Source organism: Poromitra crassiceps (genome assembly GCF_964638095.1).
Source record: "Poromitra crassiceps genome assembly, chromosome: 29".
In the NCBI taxonomy this organism is placed as follows: Eukaryota; Metazoa; Chordata; class Actinopteri; order Beryciformes; family Melamphaidae; genus Poromitra; species Poromitra crassiceps.
Genome location: NC_139641.1, coordinates 6,280,705 through 6,298,425, shown reverse-complemented (window position 1 = coordinate 6,298,425; position 17,721 = coordinate 6,280,705). Strand labels below are relative to the sequence as shown.

Genomic DNA, 17,721 nt, shown 5'->3' with positions numbered 1-17,721 from the left:
CCAAACATCATCATATTATTTTTTAATATTTAAAAAAATATGTAAGAAAACACTGGGGCAGAGATTTGCTTCATGAACACAGTCCTCTCATAGTGTGATGCAACAGTGAAGGAAACTATCCTAAATGACACAACAGAACATTTTCCCTTCATCAAGCTTACTCACTTTACTCGCTTATTTTATCAGGTAGGCTCCCAGTATAACAGTCCTCTTACCTTGTGTCTGAAGGTCCAGGTTCATTACTGAAGCATGGAGGATTGTCTTTAGACCGGTCAGTCTTCATAGACAGACAGCTGGGTACTGGAGACTCTGCTCTCTGCTCGTGGTACTGACCTCTGTAAATCAAAAGAAAAGGCAACATGTTTTCAGAGGTGATCAAACACAACGACTCTGGTTTTTGGGATAATTGATGTGAAGTTTTAATTCTATAATTAGTTTGTGTGCACACATTATGAATTAGGAGGAATGAAAAACTAAATATTTAGGGAATAAAATGTGTTCTGTGTGCATGAATCCAGCCAAACTGATGGCAGGTCTGACCTACATCCAGGAAGTGAAATATACTGTATATCTTGTCCTCCATAAAACGTGTTTTTTCTCCCTATGGTCACTCCTTGTCTCTGTAGTTTTCAGTGAAATCGTGTAGGTTATCAAATAACATTTCCTCATTACAGTATAACAGTCCTCTTACCTTGTGTCTGAAGGTCCAGGTTCATTACTGAAGAAGAGTGGAGGATTATCTTTAGACCAGTCACTCTTCATAGACAGACAGCTGGATACTGGAGACTCTGCTCTCTGCCTGTGGTACTGACCTCTGGAAACACAAATGTTTGATACATATCATTAGTTCTAGTGACTTCAAATTCATGTTTTGTTCTCATATTCTACTATTGTCTTCATTTGTTGATTTCTATTTTATTTGTTTCGATTATTTCGATTATTTCTTATGTTTAGATTATTATCATAGATTATGCATGTACATGTACTTTGCACGCCCACTGGCAAAAAGGGGGTTTGGCCAATCGCAAAAAGGCACCTACATTTCAAATGGATTCACGTAACATCACAAAACTCTGTAGAAAGGTTGGCGGAGGTATGCATTCTACAGAGTGCCCTCTAGTGTTTATATGTTTTCCTTTGTTTTTATACTGTATGTATTTATAATTTCATATTGTACATACTTTTCATTCATGTTTCTTGGCCTGGTTATGTTCTAGTGGTAGAACAGGTCAGTCTGTCATCTGTTGCAGACATTTCTACACATTTTACCAAGCTGGTTTTCATCATCTGTATGTGTTGATCCAAACTCACATTCACATGAGTGATGACTTGTTTGACTCAGGAGAGGCTTTCCGGTTGATTGGCCGTGTCGTTTAAGTCCCGTCCCCTTTCCTAATTGACTGTTTCTCGTTATATCTATTGATCCCAAAGTTTATAACTATGATGACCTCAGTATGTAGGATTTCACTCATAAATGTATCTTAACACTGTGTGGAAAAAATGTGAGAGCTAATAATGATGTGATGAGACCAAGGAGGCATTGTTTTAAGTAACCAATAAGCTGTTTTAGGCTTTGATATTTGGTTTCATAGAGACAAACAGTTTCCAGCTTATCACACATTAAATGCTTGTTGTGTTTACAATTGTCAGTTGTGTTATATTTAATTCCACCCAGTGTAGCTTATATTTTATTTAGTTTTATATATCTTGAAATTATTTGTTGCTCAATTGATCCAAATCTACAGAGATAATTTAAACTTATCTCATTTTATTGTTATCTTATTGTTATTCTTAGTGAATGAAATAATCGTCTTTTTTTCTACTCAAATAGCAATGAGCCTGTATTTTTCTCTTTCCAGTATTCCATCATATTTTTACTACTAACTTGATTTCATGAATACAATCTCATTGAACCGTATTCCATCAGGTAGGCTTATGGGATAACAGTTCTCTTACCTTGTGTCTGAAGGTCCAGGTTCATTACTGAAGTGTGGAGGATGCTCTTTAGACCAGTCACTCTTCATAGACAGACAGCTGGGTACTGGAGACTCTGCTCTCTGCCTGTGGTACTGACCTCTGTAAATCAAAAGAATAGGCAACATGTTTTCAGAGGTGATCAAACACAACGACTCTGCTTTTTGGGATAATTGATGTGAAGTTTTAATTGTATAATTAGTTTGTGTGCACACATTATGAATTTGGAGGAATGAAAAACAAAAAATTGAGGGAATAAAATGTCTTCTGTGTGCATGAATCGAGCCAAACTGATGGTGGGTCTGACCTACATCCACGAAGTGAAATATACTGTATATCTTGTCCTCCATAAAACGTGTTTTTTCTCCCTATGGTCACTCCTTGTCTCTGTAGTTTTCAGTGCAATCATGTGGGTTATCAAATAACATTTCCTCATTACAGTATAACAGTCCTCTTACCTTGTGTCTGAAGGTCCAGGTTCATTACTGAAGCATGGAGGATTGTGTTTAGACCAGTCACTCTTCATAGACAGACAGCTGGGTACTGGAGACTCTGCTCTCTGCCTGTGGTACTGACCTCTGGAAACACAAATGTTTGATACATAAATTATCATTAGTTCTAGTGACTTTAAATTCATGTTTTGTTCTCATATTCTACTATTGTCTTCATTTGTTGATTTCTATTTTATTTGTTTAGATTATTTAGATTATTTCTTATGTTTAGATTATTATCATAGATTATGCATGTACATGTACTTTGCACGCCCACTGGCAAAAAGGGGGTTTGGCCAATTGCAAAAAGGCACCTACATTTCAAATGGATTCACGTAACATCACAAAACTCTGTAGAAAGGTTGGCGGAGGTATGCATTCTACAGAGTGCCCTCTAGTGTTGATGTTTTCCTTTGTTTTTATACTGTATATATTTATACTTTCATATTGTACATACTTTTCATTCATGTTTCTTGGCCTGGTTATGTTCTAGTGGTAGAACAGGTCAGTCTGTCATCTGTTGCAGACATTTCTACACATTTTACCAAGCTGGTTTTCATCATCTGTATCTGTTGATCCAAACTCACATTTTTTTTTTTATACAGGGGGAGTCTCACTGAGAGCAATGCTCTCTTTTTCAGGAGTGCCCTGTTCACATTCACACACACATTCACACCTGGAAGCTGACCAGTACAACCACAGTCTGATCTGCTGGCCACTGATCAGCTCCACTGGAGCAGTTGGGGTTAAGGGCCTTGCTCAAGGGCACCTCAGTGGTGGTAATGAGGGAGGGGCAAGCGCTGCCTTTTCACTTTCCCCACCCAGATTTATCCTGCCGGTCCCGGGGATTGAACCGACGACCTTCCGGTCACAAGCTCGCTTCTCTAACCATTGGGCCACCACTGCCCCCAAATCACAAAAAGTCATCACACATTCACATGAGTGATGACTTGTTTGACTCAGGAGAGGCTTTCCGGTTGATTGACCGTGTCATTTAAGTCCCCTCCCCTTTCCTAATTGACTGTTTCTCGTTATATCTATTGATCCCAAAGTTTATAACTATGATGACCTCAGTATGTAGGATTTCACTCATAAATGTATCTTAACTCATTGAGTGCCAGCCACTTTTGGAAAACGGATGCTCCCAGTGCCAGCCCTTTCAGAGCGTTTTCAGTGATTTCTCGAGGCCCACAGAATATTGTGTGATATTACTATGTAAACAAAAGGCAACATGTTTTCAGAGGTGATCAAACACAACGACTCTGGTTTTTGGGATAATTGATGTGAAGTTTTAATTGTATAATTAGTTTGTGTGCACACATTATGAATTTGGAGGAATAAAAAAACAAAAAAATTAGGGAATAAAATGTCTTCTGTGTGCATGAATCGAGCCAAACTGATGGCAGGTCTGACCCACATCCAGGAAGTGAAATATACTGTATATCTTGTCCTCCATAAAACGTGTTTTTTCTCCCTATGGTCACTCCTTGTCTCTGTAGTTTTCAGTGCAATCGTGTGGGTTATCAAATAACATTTCCTCATTACAGTATAACAGTCCTCTTACCTTGTGTCTGAAGGTCCAGGTTCATTACTGAAGCATGGAGGATTGTGTTTAGACCAGTCACTCTTCATAGACAGACAGCTGGGTACTGGAGACTCTGCTCTCTGCCTGTGGTCCTGACCTCTGGAAACACAAATGTTTGATACATAAATTATCATTAGTTCTAGTGACTTTAAATTCATGTTTTGTTCTCATATTCTACTATTGTCTTCATTTGTTGATTTCTATTTTATTTGTTTAGATTATTTAGATTATTTCTTATGTTTAGATTATTATCATAGATTATGCATGTACATGTACTTTGCACGCCCACTGGCAAAAAGGGGGTGTGGCCAATCACAAAAAGGCACCTACATTTCAAATGGATTCACGTAACATCACAAAACTCTGTAGAAAGGTTGGTGGAGGTATGCATTCTACAGAGTGCCCTCTAGTGTTGATGTTCTCCTTTGTTTTTATACTGTATATATTTATACTTTCATATTGTACATACTTTTCATTCATGTTTCTTGGCCTGGTTATGTTCTAGTGGTAGAACAGGTCAGTCTGTCATCTGTTGCAGACATTATTTCTACACATTTTACCAAGCTGGTTTTCATCATCTGTATCTGTTGATCCAAACTCACATTTTTTTTTTTTTTTTTTTTTTTTTTTTTTATACAGGGGGAGTCTCACTGAGAGCAATGCTCTCTTTTTCAGGAGTGCCCTGTTCACATTCACACACACATTCACACCTGGAAGCTGACCAGTACAACCACAGTCTGATCTGCTGGCCACTGATCAGCTCCACTGGAGCAGTTGGGGTTAAGGGCCTTGCTCAAGGGCACCTCAGTGGTGGTAATGAGGGAGGGGCAAGCGCTGCCTTTTCACTTTCCCCACCCAGATTTATCCTGCCGGTCCCGGGGATTGAACCGACGACCTTCCGGTCACAAGCTCGCTTCTCTAACCATTGGGCCACCACTGCCCCCAAATCACAAAAAGTCATCACACATTCACATGAGTGATGACTTGTTTGACTCAGGAGAGGCTTTCCGGTTGATTGACCGTGTCATCTAAGTCCCCTCCCCTTTCCTAATTGACTGTTTCTCGTTATATCTATTGATCCCAAAGTTTATAACTATGATGACCTCAGTATGTAGGATTTCACTCATAAATGTATCTTAACTCATTGAGTGCCAGCCACTTTTGGAAAACGGATGCTCCCAGTGCCAGCCCTTTCAGAGTGTTTTCAGTGATTTCTCGAGGCCCACAGAATATTGTGTGATATTACTATGTAAACAAAAGGCAACATGTTTTCAGAGGTGATCAAACACAACGACTCTGGTTTTTGGGATAATTGATGTGAAGTTTTAATTGTATAATTAGTTTGTGTGCACACATTATGAATTTGAAGGAATGAAAAACAAAAAATTGAGGGAATAAAATGTCTTCTGTGTGCATGAATCGAGCCAAACTGATGGCAGGTCTGACCCACATCCAGGAAGTGAAATATACTGTATATCTTGTCCTCCATAAAACGTGTTTTTTCTCCCTATGGTCACTCCTTGTCTCTGTAGTTTTCAGTGCAATCGTGTGGGTTATCAAATAACATTTCCTCATTACAGTATAACAGTCCTCTTACCTTGTGTCTGAAGGTCCAGGTTCATTACTGAAGCATGGAGGATTGTGTTTAGACCAGTCACTCTTCATAGACAGACAGCTGGGTACTGGAGACTCTGCTCTCTGCCTGTGGTCCTGACCTCTGGAAACACAAATGTTTGATACATAAATTATCATTAGTTCTAGTGACTTTAAATTCATGTTTTGTTCTCATATTCTACTATTGTCTTCATTTGTTGATTTCTATTTTATTTGTTTAGATTATTTAGATTATTTCTTATGTTTAGATTATTATCATAGATTATGCATGTACATGTACTTTGCACGCCCACTGGCAAAAAGGGGGTTTGGCCAATTGCAAAAAGGCACCTACATTTCAAATCAGAGTCAGAGTCAGAGTCAGTTTATTTACCATTTGCAGTCGAAACTACATTGGAATTGGGGTGCAAGAGCTTAAAACATAGACACAAATATGACAAGTCATGACAACATAAAATAGCATATAAATAGACAGACAGTAAAAAAGTTTAAAAAGTAAATAAGATAAAATAAGAGAATAAAACAATAAAAGGAGACAGGTACATCTGTGGATAAAGGCCCGAGTCATCCAGCTCACTTATTAAAGTGCAGGAACAAAGTGCACAATCACACATAAAGTGCACAGTAGTAAAGTGCCTAAGCAAGGATTAATTGCATGAGAAAACCAGTATAAGACATCTTATACAAAAGAAAATAACAGAAAAAATAGAGGTCTAGGTGTGTCTAGGTGGTCTAGACAGCAGAGATCTACCGTTTAGATTTGTGATTGTTCAAACTACGCACAGCACTCGGGTAAAAGCTTCTCGCAAAGCGAGTGGTGGAGCATTTAATGGAGCGGTAGCGTCTACCCAAAGGGAGTAACTCAAAAAGACTGGCGGCCGGGTGACCTGCAGGGTCCCTGATAATGCTGGAGGCCCGGGACAGAAGTCTGGAGCTATAGAGCTCTTCTAGAGCCGGCAGGTTGGCACCAGTTATCTTGCGGGCAAGGCGCACTACCCTATTTAAGGATTTTCGCTCCTTAACAGTAAGGTTACCAAACCATACAGTGAAGGAACTAGTGAGAATGCTCTCAATAATACAGCGATAAAAGTTAACAAGGATCTGGCTGTTGTGGGTGAACTCCTTAAGTCTTCTTAAGAAGAAAAGACGTTGCTGAGACTTTTTAACAATCGCTTTGGTATTTGAGTGCCAGCTAAGATCATCCGAGATAGTGACACCTAGAAATTTGATACTTTTTACCATCTCATCCTCTGTACCATTGATTATTATAGGATGGTGAGGTGCCTTTTTACGGCGGAAGTCAACGACAAGCTCTTTTGTATTGGAGGCATTGAGAATTAGGTTGTTGGCCTCGCTCCACCTGACAAGTTCTTCTACCTCAGATCTGTAGTTAGACTCGTCATTTGAGCTAATGAGCCCAATGACTGTGGTGTCATCCGCGTATTTAACTATGAGATTGTTGAGGTAGTGAGCGATACAGTCGTGGGTAAAGAGAGTAAACAAGAAGGAGCTAAGAATGCATCCTTGCGGTGAGCCAGTGCTCAGAACAAGTATATCAGACAGATTATTTCCGATCCTGACTCTTTGAGGCCTCAAAATTAAAAAGCTAAAAATCCACTCACAAAGAGCATCACACAGACCAAGATTTTGCAGTTTACGGATCAGAAGTGAGGGAATGATCGTATTAAAAGCAGAGCTATAGTCTATGAAAAGCATTCTGACATAGGCTCCACTTTTATCCAGGTGTTCATATACAGAGTTCAGAGCTATAGAAACTGCATCCTCAACTGATCTGTTTTCCCTATAAGCAAACTGCCAAGGATCAAGAGTAGAAGGAATCTGACATTTAATGTGGTCCAGCACCAAACGCTCCAGACATTTCATAAACACTGATGTTAGTGCAATGGGTCTGTAATCATTATGACATGTAACAGGAGATTTCTTTGGGACTGGGACTACAATGGACTCCTTGAAACTTTTAGGAACAATGCGACGCTGCAGTGACATATTAAAAATATCTGTCATCACAGGGGCAAGCTGCTCAGAGCAGGACCTGGCAACTCGGGGAGGAATGCCGTCCGGTCCAGCGGCCTTCCCCACCTTGGTCCTGGACAGAAACTTTCGAACCTCGTGTTCAAATACAGTTAACCCAGTACAGTTAACCTCGTGTTCAAGTACAGTTAGCCCAGTACGGTTAACCTCGTGTTCAAGTACAGTTAGCTCAGTACAGTTAACCTCGTGTTCAAGTACAGTTAGCTCAGTACAGTTAACCTCGTGTTCAAGTACAGTTAGCCCAGTACGGTTAACCTCGTGTTCAAGTACAGTTAGCTCAGTACGGTTAACCTCGTGTTCAAGTACAGTTAGCTCAGTACAGTTAACCTCGTGTTCAAGTACAGTTAGCTCAGTACAGTTAACCTCGTGTTCAAGTACAGTTAGCTCAGTACGGTTAACCTCGTGTTCAAGTACAGTTAGCTCAGTACAGTTAACCTCGTGTTCAAGTATATTTAGCCCAGTACAGTTAACCTCGTGTTCAAGTACAGTTAGCCCAGACAGGTCACTGGATTCACGTAACATCACAAAACTCTGTAGAAAGGTTGGTGGAGGTATGCATTCTACAGAGTGCCCTCTAGTGTTGATGTTTTCCTTTGTTTTTATACTGTATATATTTATACTTTCATATTGTACATACTTTTCATTCATGTTTCTTGGCCTGGTTATGTTCTAGTGGTAGAACGGGTCAGTCTGTCATCTGTTGCAGACATTTCTACACATTTTACCAAGCTGGTTTTCATCATCTGTATGTGTTGATCCAAACTCACATTCACATGAGTGATGACTTGTTTGACTCAGGAGAGGCTTTCCGGTTGATTGGCCGTGTCATTTAAGTCCCCTCCCCTTTCCTAATTGACTGTTTCTCGTTATATCTATTGATCCCAAAGTTTATAACTATGATGACCTCAGTATGTAGGATTTCACTCATAAATGTATCTTAACTCATTGAGTGCCAGCCACTTTTGGAAAACGGATGCTCCCAGTGCCAGCCCTTTCAGAGCGTTTTCAGTGATTTCTCGAGGCCCACAGAATATTGTGTGATATTACTATGTAAACAAAAGGCAACATGTTTTCAGAGGTGATCAAACACAACGACTCTGGTTTTTGGGATAATTGATGTGAAGTTTTAATTGTATAATTAGTTTGTGTGCACACATTATGAATTTGGAGGAATGAAAAACAAAAAAATTAGGGAATAAAATGTCTTCTGTGTGCATGAATCGAGCCAAACTGATGGCAGGACTGACCCACATCCAGGAAGTGAAATATACTGTATATCTTGTCCTCCATAAAATGTGTTTTTTCTCCCTATGGTCACTCCTTGTCTCTGTAGTTTTCAGTGCAATCGTGTGGGTTATCAAATAACATTTCCTCATTACAGTATAACAGTCCTCTTACCTTGTGTCTGAAGGTCCAGGTTCATTACTGAAGCATGGAGGATTGTGTTTAGACCAGTCACTCTTCATAGACAGACAGCTGGGTACTGGAGACTCTGCTCTCTGCCTGTGGTCCTGACCTCTGGAAACACAAATGTTTGATACATAAATTATCATTAGTTCTAGTGACTTTAAATTCATGTTTTGTTCTCATATTCTACTATTGTCTTCATTTGTTGATTTCTATTTTATTTGTTTAGATTATTTAGATTATTTCTTATGTTTAGATTAGGGATGCACGATAATTATCGGCCCGATAAATTATCGGCCAATATGGCCATTTGCGTTATTATTTATTATTCCGATAATGGCCTTTTTCCGATAAATTATCCGATAATAATCCTGCTTTATTTTTTGCCTTGGAAGCGGAGCTTTTGTTGTCGCACATTCGTGACATCACAGCTGCGACGCAAACATGGCTGCTGCCAGTGTGTTGCTGTTTTTCAGTTTCAGAATGATCAAGCTACTGTAATTTGCAATCCATGTCCCACACAGGTTCCGAGAGGAGGGGAAACCTCTAAGCTGGCATTACGTTAAACCAAAGCTGGCGATGATGCAGCGGATATGTTTGTTGTTATTGTTAGCGAGTTTTGTTAGCGAGTTAGCATTAGCTCGTCGTGCGGCCTACCCTGCAGGCTCGTCAGCTTGGCAGACAAAATGCTTGTGACATTTACAGTCTGGCTTGTGATCAAACAGCCCCGCAAAAGCACTTAATACACAGAGCTTGCGTAAACTTATAGAAACTAATGGAAACCCCTTTACCCGAAATGAAACATCCAGGGATTGTGTATTTAACTCGCAACCACTCGCTAACGTTAAGCTAACCGCGCTAGTTAGCGTTAGCTGCTGGACCATAGTGCTGGACAGAGCCATCTAACAGCCAATAATGAAAACAAAGGCGCAGTCACGCACATTAGGCTACATAAAAAGCATCAGTCAGTCAACATAGGGTTCTTTTCTTTAATCTGGTGGCAGCATTTTTCAGTAAAAAGTGAAACCACACAGATGGTTTATAGACTATAAACCAGCCACTATAAATTATAGTGGCTGCCCCATTCATTGGGCCCAGGCTACAATTCACTGAGAACTGGAACCCATGCAAAATTTTAACAGATCAGTAACATGACAATAAGAGTCTAAATGACTATGCCTTTTGTCATTGTGTTTTATCTGCAGACTAAGCAGCTTGGCTTTCCGTTCTATAAAAGCCTTTATTTTTGTATTGACTATAATTGAGTGATACACTTTATTAAAACAATCATATTATATCAGAAGTTTTCTTTGTTTTGCGTTCACAGTGATGTCAGTTAGATTTGGTTAGGTCAGAGCTATGCTCACTACATCCATACATCTACCCTAACCCTTTTTTAACCCCAGGTGTGCATAAAATACAGGTTAAAAACTAAAATATATATATATATATATTTTTATTATAATAATTATCGGTTATATCGTATCGGTTATCGGCCAAGAAGAATATATTTATCGGTTATCGTATCGGCTCTAAAAATCCATATCGTGCATCCCTAGTTTAGATTATTATCATAGATTATGCATGTACATGTACTTTGCACGCCCACTGGCAAAAAGGGGGTGTGGCCAATCGCAAAAAGGCACCTACATTTCAAATGGATTCACGTAACATCACAAAACTCTGTAGAAAGGTTGGTGGAGGTATGCATTCTACAGAGTGCCCTCTAGTGTTTATATGTTTTCCTTTGTTTTTATACTGTATGTATTTATAATTTCATATTGTACATACTTTTCATTCATGTTTCTTGGCCTGGTTATGTTCTAGTGGTAGAACAGGTCAGTCTGTCATCTGTTGCAGACATTTCTACACATTTTACCAGGCTGGTTTTCATCATCTGTATGTGTTGATCCAAACTCACATTCACATGAGTGATGACTTGTTTGACTCAGGAGAGGCTTTCCGGTTGATTGGCCGTGTCGTTTAAGTCCCCCCCCCTTTCCTAATTGACTGTTTCTCGTTATATCTATTGATCCCAAAGTTTATAACTATGATGACCTCAGTATGTAGGATTTCACTCATAAATGTATCTTAACACTGTGTGGAAAAAATGTGAGAGCTAATAATGATGTGATGAGACCAAGGAGGCATTGTTTTAAGTAACCAATAAGCTGTTTTAGGCTTTGATATTTGGTTTCATAGAGACAAACAGATTCCAGCTTATCACACATTAAATGCTTGTTGTGTTTGCAATTGTCAGTTGTGTTATATTTAATTCCACCCACTGTAGCTTATCTTTTATTTAGTTTTATATATCTTGAAATTATTTGTTGCTCAATTGATCCGAATCTACAGAGATAATTTAAATGTATCTCATTTTATTGTTATCTTATTGTTATTCTTAGTGAATTAAATAATAGCCTTTTTTTCTACTCAAATAGCAATGAGCTTGTATTTTTCTCTTTCCAGTATTCCATCATATTTTTACTACTAACTTGATTTCATGAATACAATCTCATTGAACCGTATTCCATCAGGTAGGCTTATGGGATAACAGTTCTCTTACCTTGTGTCTGAAGGTCCAGGTTCATTACTGAAGCATGGAGGATTGTCTTTAGACCGGTCAGTCTTCATAGACAGACAGCTGGGTACTGGAGACTCTGCTCTCTGCCTGTGGTACTGACCTCTGTAAATCAAAAGAAAAGGCAACATGTTTTCAGAGGTGATCAAACACATAGGTCCCTATCGTTGCATCGGCGCTGTTTCTAGGCCGAACGCCTGGCGCAGCTCAAATCAGTGGGCGTGGACCAGCGCACTTGATATCGTCGTGCTGGCGCTAGACGCAGCCTCAACCATTACAACCACGCCTTTTAAGCGTAAAATTATGCACCGTCATGCTCATTGGATAACTGCAATAAACGAATCGCACGCTTGCCTTTTTAGCTCCAATTCCAGTGATCCCGCAAAACCAGACGAAAGCCAAACGCTCTGCCCCCCCCCCCCCCCCTCCCTTCATCCAGTCGGTCTGTCTGCATTATAGGCTATTATTCCATATTATTATGCTTCTCAAACCAATCTAACTGCAGTTTCAATACTGCAAGCATGTAAATACGCTACACTATAGCAAGATCAAAGTGAAAATAATGTTCTAAACGCATCAGCTAGAAAAATATAGCCTATTAGATTGGTGAAAGTTTGTCCAGAAAGATATCATTTTCTCTCGCCTGCTGCAGGAAGGATGATGCACATAAATATAGCCTACATTATGTAAAGTCATTGCATAAATGTGTTTTTATTGTAAAACTAAATGTGGAGTAGGGCCAAGTTATTGGAGCGGACATCACAGTATAGCAGATGACAGTAGAAGCTTCCGAAGCCCGTTCCGCTGTCACTTATCTAAATCACGTTAAATCCACACAGGGTATATATACGCTCAAGAGGACATATATGTTTCACATAGGGTGGTGTTTCATTTCGATGTTTTATTTGGTCCAATATTTAAATGTTGTACAATTGCAGGTTGTCTTACCATTACACATTATTTTAGATCTACCTTTTATATCTATTTCGGCTCATTTGGTTGCTATTTAGTAGCGAAATGGAGGACCCAATTGCATGCTGGGACAGGGACATTCACAGGCAGTAAACTTACAACTGCTATTTCCTATGGGAAGCTGGGTGCTGCTATGTGTTGTGTCTGTCTGAGCGAGGGAGTCAGAGAGAGAGAGAGAAGGGTGACAGAGAAGCGGCAGAAGAGCACTGGCGCACTGAATAGGCCTGGTTTCAGAGAGAGACAGAGAAGGGTGACAGGGGAGAGGCAGCAGAAGAGCACTGGCGCACTGAATAGGCCTGGTTTTCAAAGGCGCAAAGCGCTAAATTTACGGCAGGTGCGAAGATAGCAGTACGCCGAGATTTAAGGCCGACACGCCCACTTTGGCCCATTCTGGGACTGCGCCACGCCCATTCGGCCTAAAGCGCATTTGGCAGCCTAAAGCCATATTGATATCGTCCCAAAACAGGCGCAAGGCACGTTTTTTTGCGTTTAAGGCCCGTTTTAGCGCCGAAGGCTTGTGGGAGAATAGGGCCCATAGACTCTGCTTTTTGGGATAATTGATGTGAAGTTTTAATTCTATAATTAGTTTGTGTGCACACATTATGAATTAGGAGGAACGAAAAAACGAAATATTTAGGGAATAAAATGTCTTCTGTTTGCATGAATCCAGCCAAACTGACGGCAGGTCTGACCTACATCGAGGAAGTGAAATATACTGTATATCTTGTCCTCCATAAAACGTGTTTTTTCTCCCTATGGTCACTCCTTGTCTCTGTAGTTATCAGTGCAATCGTGTAGGTTATCAAATAACATTTCCTCATTACAGTATAACAGTCTTCTTACCTTGTGTCTGAAGGTCCAGGTTCATTACTGAAGTGTGGAGGATGATCTTTAGACCGATCAGTCTTCATAGACAGACAGCTGGGTACTGGAGACTCTGCTCTCTGACTGTGGTACTGACCTCTGGAAACACAAATGTTTGATACATATCATTAGTTCTAGTGACTTTAAATTCATGTTTTGTTCTCATATTGTACTATTGTCTTCATTTGTTGATTTCTATTTTATTTGTTTAGATTATTTAGATTATTTCTTATGTTTAGATTATTATCATAGATTATGCATGTACATGTACTTTGCACGCCCACTGGCAAAAAGGGGGTGTGGCCAATCACATAAAAGGCACCTACATTTCAAATGGATTCACGTAACATCACAAAACTCTGTAGAAAGGTTGGTGGAGGTATGCATTCTACAGAGTGCCCTCTAGTGTTTATATGTTTTCCTTTGTTTTTATACTGTATGTATTTATAATTTCATATTGTACATACTTTTCATTCATGTGTCTTGGCCTGGTTATGTTCTAGTGGTAGAACAGTTTCCAGCTTATCATTGTACATTAAATGCTTGTTGTGTTTGCAATTGTCAGTTGTGTTATATTTAATTCCACCCACTGTAGCTTATATTTTATTTAGTTTTATATATCTTGAAATTATTTGTTGCTTAATCGATCCAAATCTACAGAGATAATTTAAACTTATCTCATTTTATTGTTATCTTATTCTTATTCTTAGTGAATGAAATAATAGCCTTTTTTTCTACTCAAATATCAATGAGCTTGTATTTTTCTCTTTCCAGTATTCCATCATATCTTTACTACTAACTTGATTTCATGAATACAATCTCATTGAACCATATTCCATCAGGTAGGCTTATGGGATAACAGTTCTCTTACCTTGTGTCTGAAGGTCCAGGTTCATTACTGAAGCATGGAGGATTGTCTTTAGACCGGTCAGTCTTCATAGACAGACAGCTGGGTACTGGAGACTCTGCTCTCTGCTCGTGGTACTGACCTCTGTAAATCAAAAGAAAAGGCAACATGTTTTCAGAGGTGATCAAACACAACGACTCTGGTTTTTGAGATAATTGATGTGAAATTTTAATTCTATAATTAGTTTGTGTGCACACATTATGACTTAGGAGGAACGAAAAACTAAATATTTAGGGAATAAAATGTCTTCTGTGTGCATGAATCCAGCCAAACTGACGGCAGGTCTGACCTACATCCAGGAAGTGAAATATACTGTATATCTTGTCCTCCATAAAACGTGTTTTTCTTCCCTATGGTCACTCCTTGTCTCTGTAGTTTTCAGTGCAATCGTGTAGGTTATCAAATAACATTTCTTCATTACAGTATAACAGTCCTCTTACCTTGTGTCTGAAGGTCCAGGTTCATTACTGAAGCGTGGAGGATTGTCTTTAGACCAGTCAGTCTTCATAGACAGACAGCTGGGTACTGGAGACTCTGCTCTCTGCCTGTGGTACTGACCTCTGCAAATCAAAAGAAAAGGCAACATGTTTTCAGAGGTGATCAAACACAACGACTCTGGTTTTTGGGATAATTGATGTGAAGTTTTAATTCTATAATTAGTTTGTGTGCACACATTATGAATTAGGAGGAACGAAAAACTAAATATTTAGGGAATAAAATGTCTTCTGTGTGCATGAATCCAGCCAAACTGACGGCAGGTCTGACCTACATCCAGGAAGTGAAATATACTGTATATCTTGTCCTCCATAAAACGTGTTTTTCTTCCCTATGGTCACTCCTTGTCTCTGTAGTTTTCAGTGCAATCGTGTAGGTTATCAAATAACATTTCTTCATTACAGTATAACAGTCCTCTTACCTTGTGTCTGAAGGTCCAGGTTCATTACTGAAGCGTGGAGGATTGTCTTTAGACCAGTCAGTCTTCATAGACAGACAGCTGAGTACTGGAGACTCTGCTCTCTGCCTGTGGTACTGACCTCTGTAAATCAAAAGAAAAGGCAACATGTTTTCAGAGGTGATCAAACACAACGACTCTGGTTTTTGGGATAATTGATGTGAAGTTTTAATTCTATAATTAGTTTGTGTGCACACATTATGAATTAGGAGGAACGAAAAACTAAATATTTAGGGAATAAAATGTCTTCTGTGTGCATGAATCCAGCCAAACTGACGGCAGGTCTGACCTACATCCAGGAAGTGAAATATACTGTATATCTTGTCCTCCATAAAACATATTTTTCTTCCCTATGGTCACTCCTTGTCTCTGTAGTTTTCAGTGCAATCGTGTAGGTTATCAAATAACATTTCTTCATTACAGTATAACAGTCCTCTTACCTTGTGTCTGAAGGTCCAGGTTCATTACTGAAGGATGGAGGATTGTCTTTAGACCAGTCAGTCTTCATAGACAGACAGCTGGGTACTGGAGACTCTGCTCTCTGCCTGTGGTACTGACCTCTGTAAATCAAAAGAAAAGGCAACATGTTTTCAGAGGTGATCAAACACAACGACTCTGCTTTTTGGGATAATTGATGTGAAGTTTTAATTCTATAATTAGTTTGTGTGCACACATTATGAATTAGGAGGAACGAAAAACTAAATATTTAGAGAATAAAATGTCTTCTGTGTGCATGAATCCAGCCAAACTGACGGCAGGTCTGACTTACATCCAGGAAGTGAAATATACTGTATATCTTGTCCTCCATAAAACATGTTTTTCTTCCCTATGGTCACTCCTTGTCTCTGTAGTTTTCAGTGCAATCGTGTAGGTTATCAAATAACATTTCCTCATTACAGTATAACAGTCCTCTTACCTTGTGTCTGAAGGTCCAGGTTCATTACTGAAGAAGAGTGGAGGATGATCTTTAGACCAGTCAGTCTTCATAGACAGACAGCTGGGTACTGGAGACTCTGCTCTCTGCCTGTGGTACTGACCTCTGTAAATCAAAAGAAAAGGCAACATGTTTTCAGAGGTGATCAAACACAACGACTCTGGTTTTTGGGATAATTGATGTGAAGTTTTAATTCTATAATTAGTTTGTGTGCACACATTATGAATTAGGAGGAACGAAAAACTAAATATTTAGGGAATAAAATGTCTTCTGTGTGCATGAATCCAGCCAAACTGACGGCAGGTCTGACCTACATCCAGGAAGTGAAATATACTGTATATCTTGTCCTCCATAAAACATGTTTTTCTTCCCTATGGTCACTCCTTGTCTCTGTAGTTTTCAGTGCAATCGTGTAGGTTATCAAATAACATTTCTTCATTACAGTATAACAGTCCTCTTACCTTGTGTCTGAAGGTCCAGGTTCATTACTGAAGCGTGGAGGATTGTCTTTAGACCAGTCAGTCTTCATAGACAGACAGCTGGGTACTGGAGACTCTGCTCTCTGCCTGTGGTACTGACCTCTGCAAATCAAAAGAAAAGGCAACATGTTTTCAGAGGTGATCAAACACAACGACTCTGGTTTTTGGGATAATTGATGTGAAGTTTTAATTCTATAATTAGTTTGTGTGCACACATTATGAATTAGGAGGAACGAAAAACTAAATAGTTAGGGAATAAAATGTCTTCTGTGTGCATGAATCGAGCCAAACTGACGGCAGGTCTGACCTACATCCAGGAAGTGAAATATACTGTATATCTTGTCCTCCATAAAATGTGTTTTTCTTCCCTATGGTCACTCCTTGTCTCTGTAGTTTTCAGTGCAATCGTGTAGGTTATCAAATAACATTTCCTCATTACAGTATAACAGTCCTCTTACCTTGTGTCTGAAGGTCCAGGTTCATTACTGAAGCATGGAGGATTGTCTTTAGACCAGTCAGTCTTCATAGACAGACAGCTGGATACTGGAGACTCTGCTCTCTGCCTGTGGTACTGACCTCTGTAAATCAAAAGAAAAGGCAACATGTTTTCAGAGGTGATCAAACACAACGACTCTGCTTTTTGGGATAAATGATGTGAAGTTTTAATTCTATAATTAGTTTGTGTGCACACATTATGAATTAGGAAGAACAAAAACTAAATATTTAGGGAATAAAATGTCTTCTGTGTGCATGAATCCAGCCAAACTGACGGCAGGTCTGACCCACATCCAGGAAGTGAAATATACACTATATCTTGTCCTCCATAAAACGTGTTTTTCTTCCCTATGGTCACTCCTTGTCTCTGTAGTTTTCAGTGCAATCGTGTAGGTTATCAAATAACATTTCCTC

General features: G+C 39.3%; 1 protein-coding gene across 1 annotated transcript in view; it reads right to left on the bottom strand.

The window, feature by feature from the left end:
- Window positions 1-17,721, bottom strand: part of LOC310799937 (uncharacterized protein) — a 407,560-nt gene that overhangs the window by 26,826 nt on the left and 363,013 nt on the right. The window lies entirely within an intron of this gene.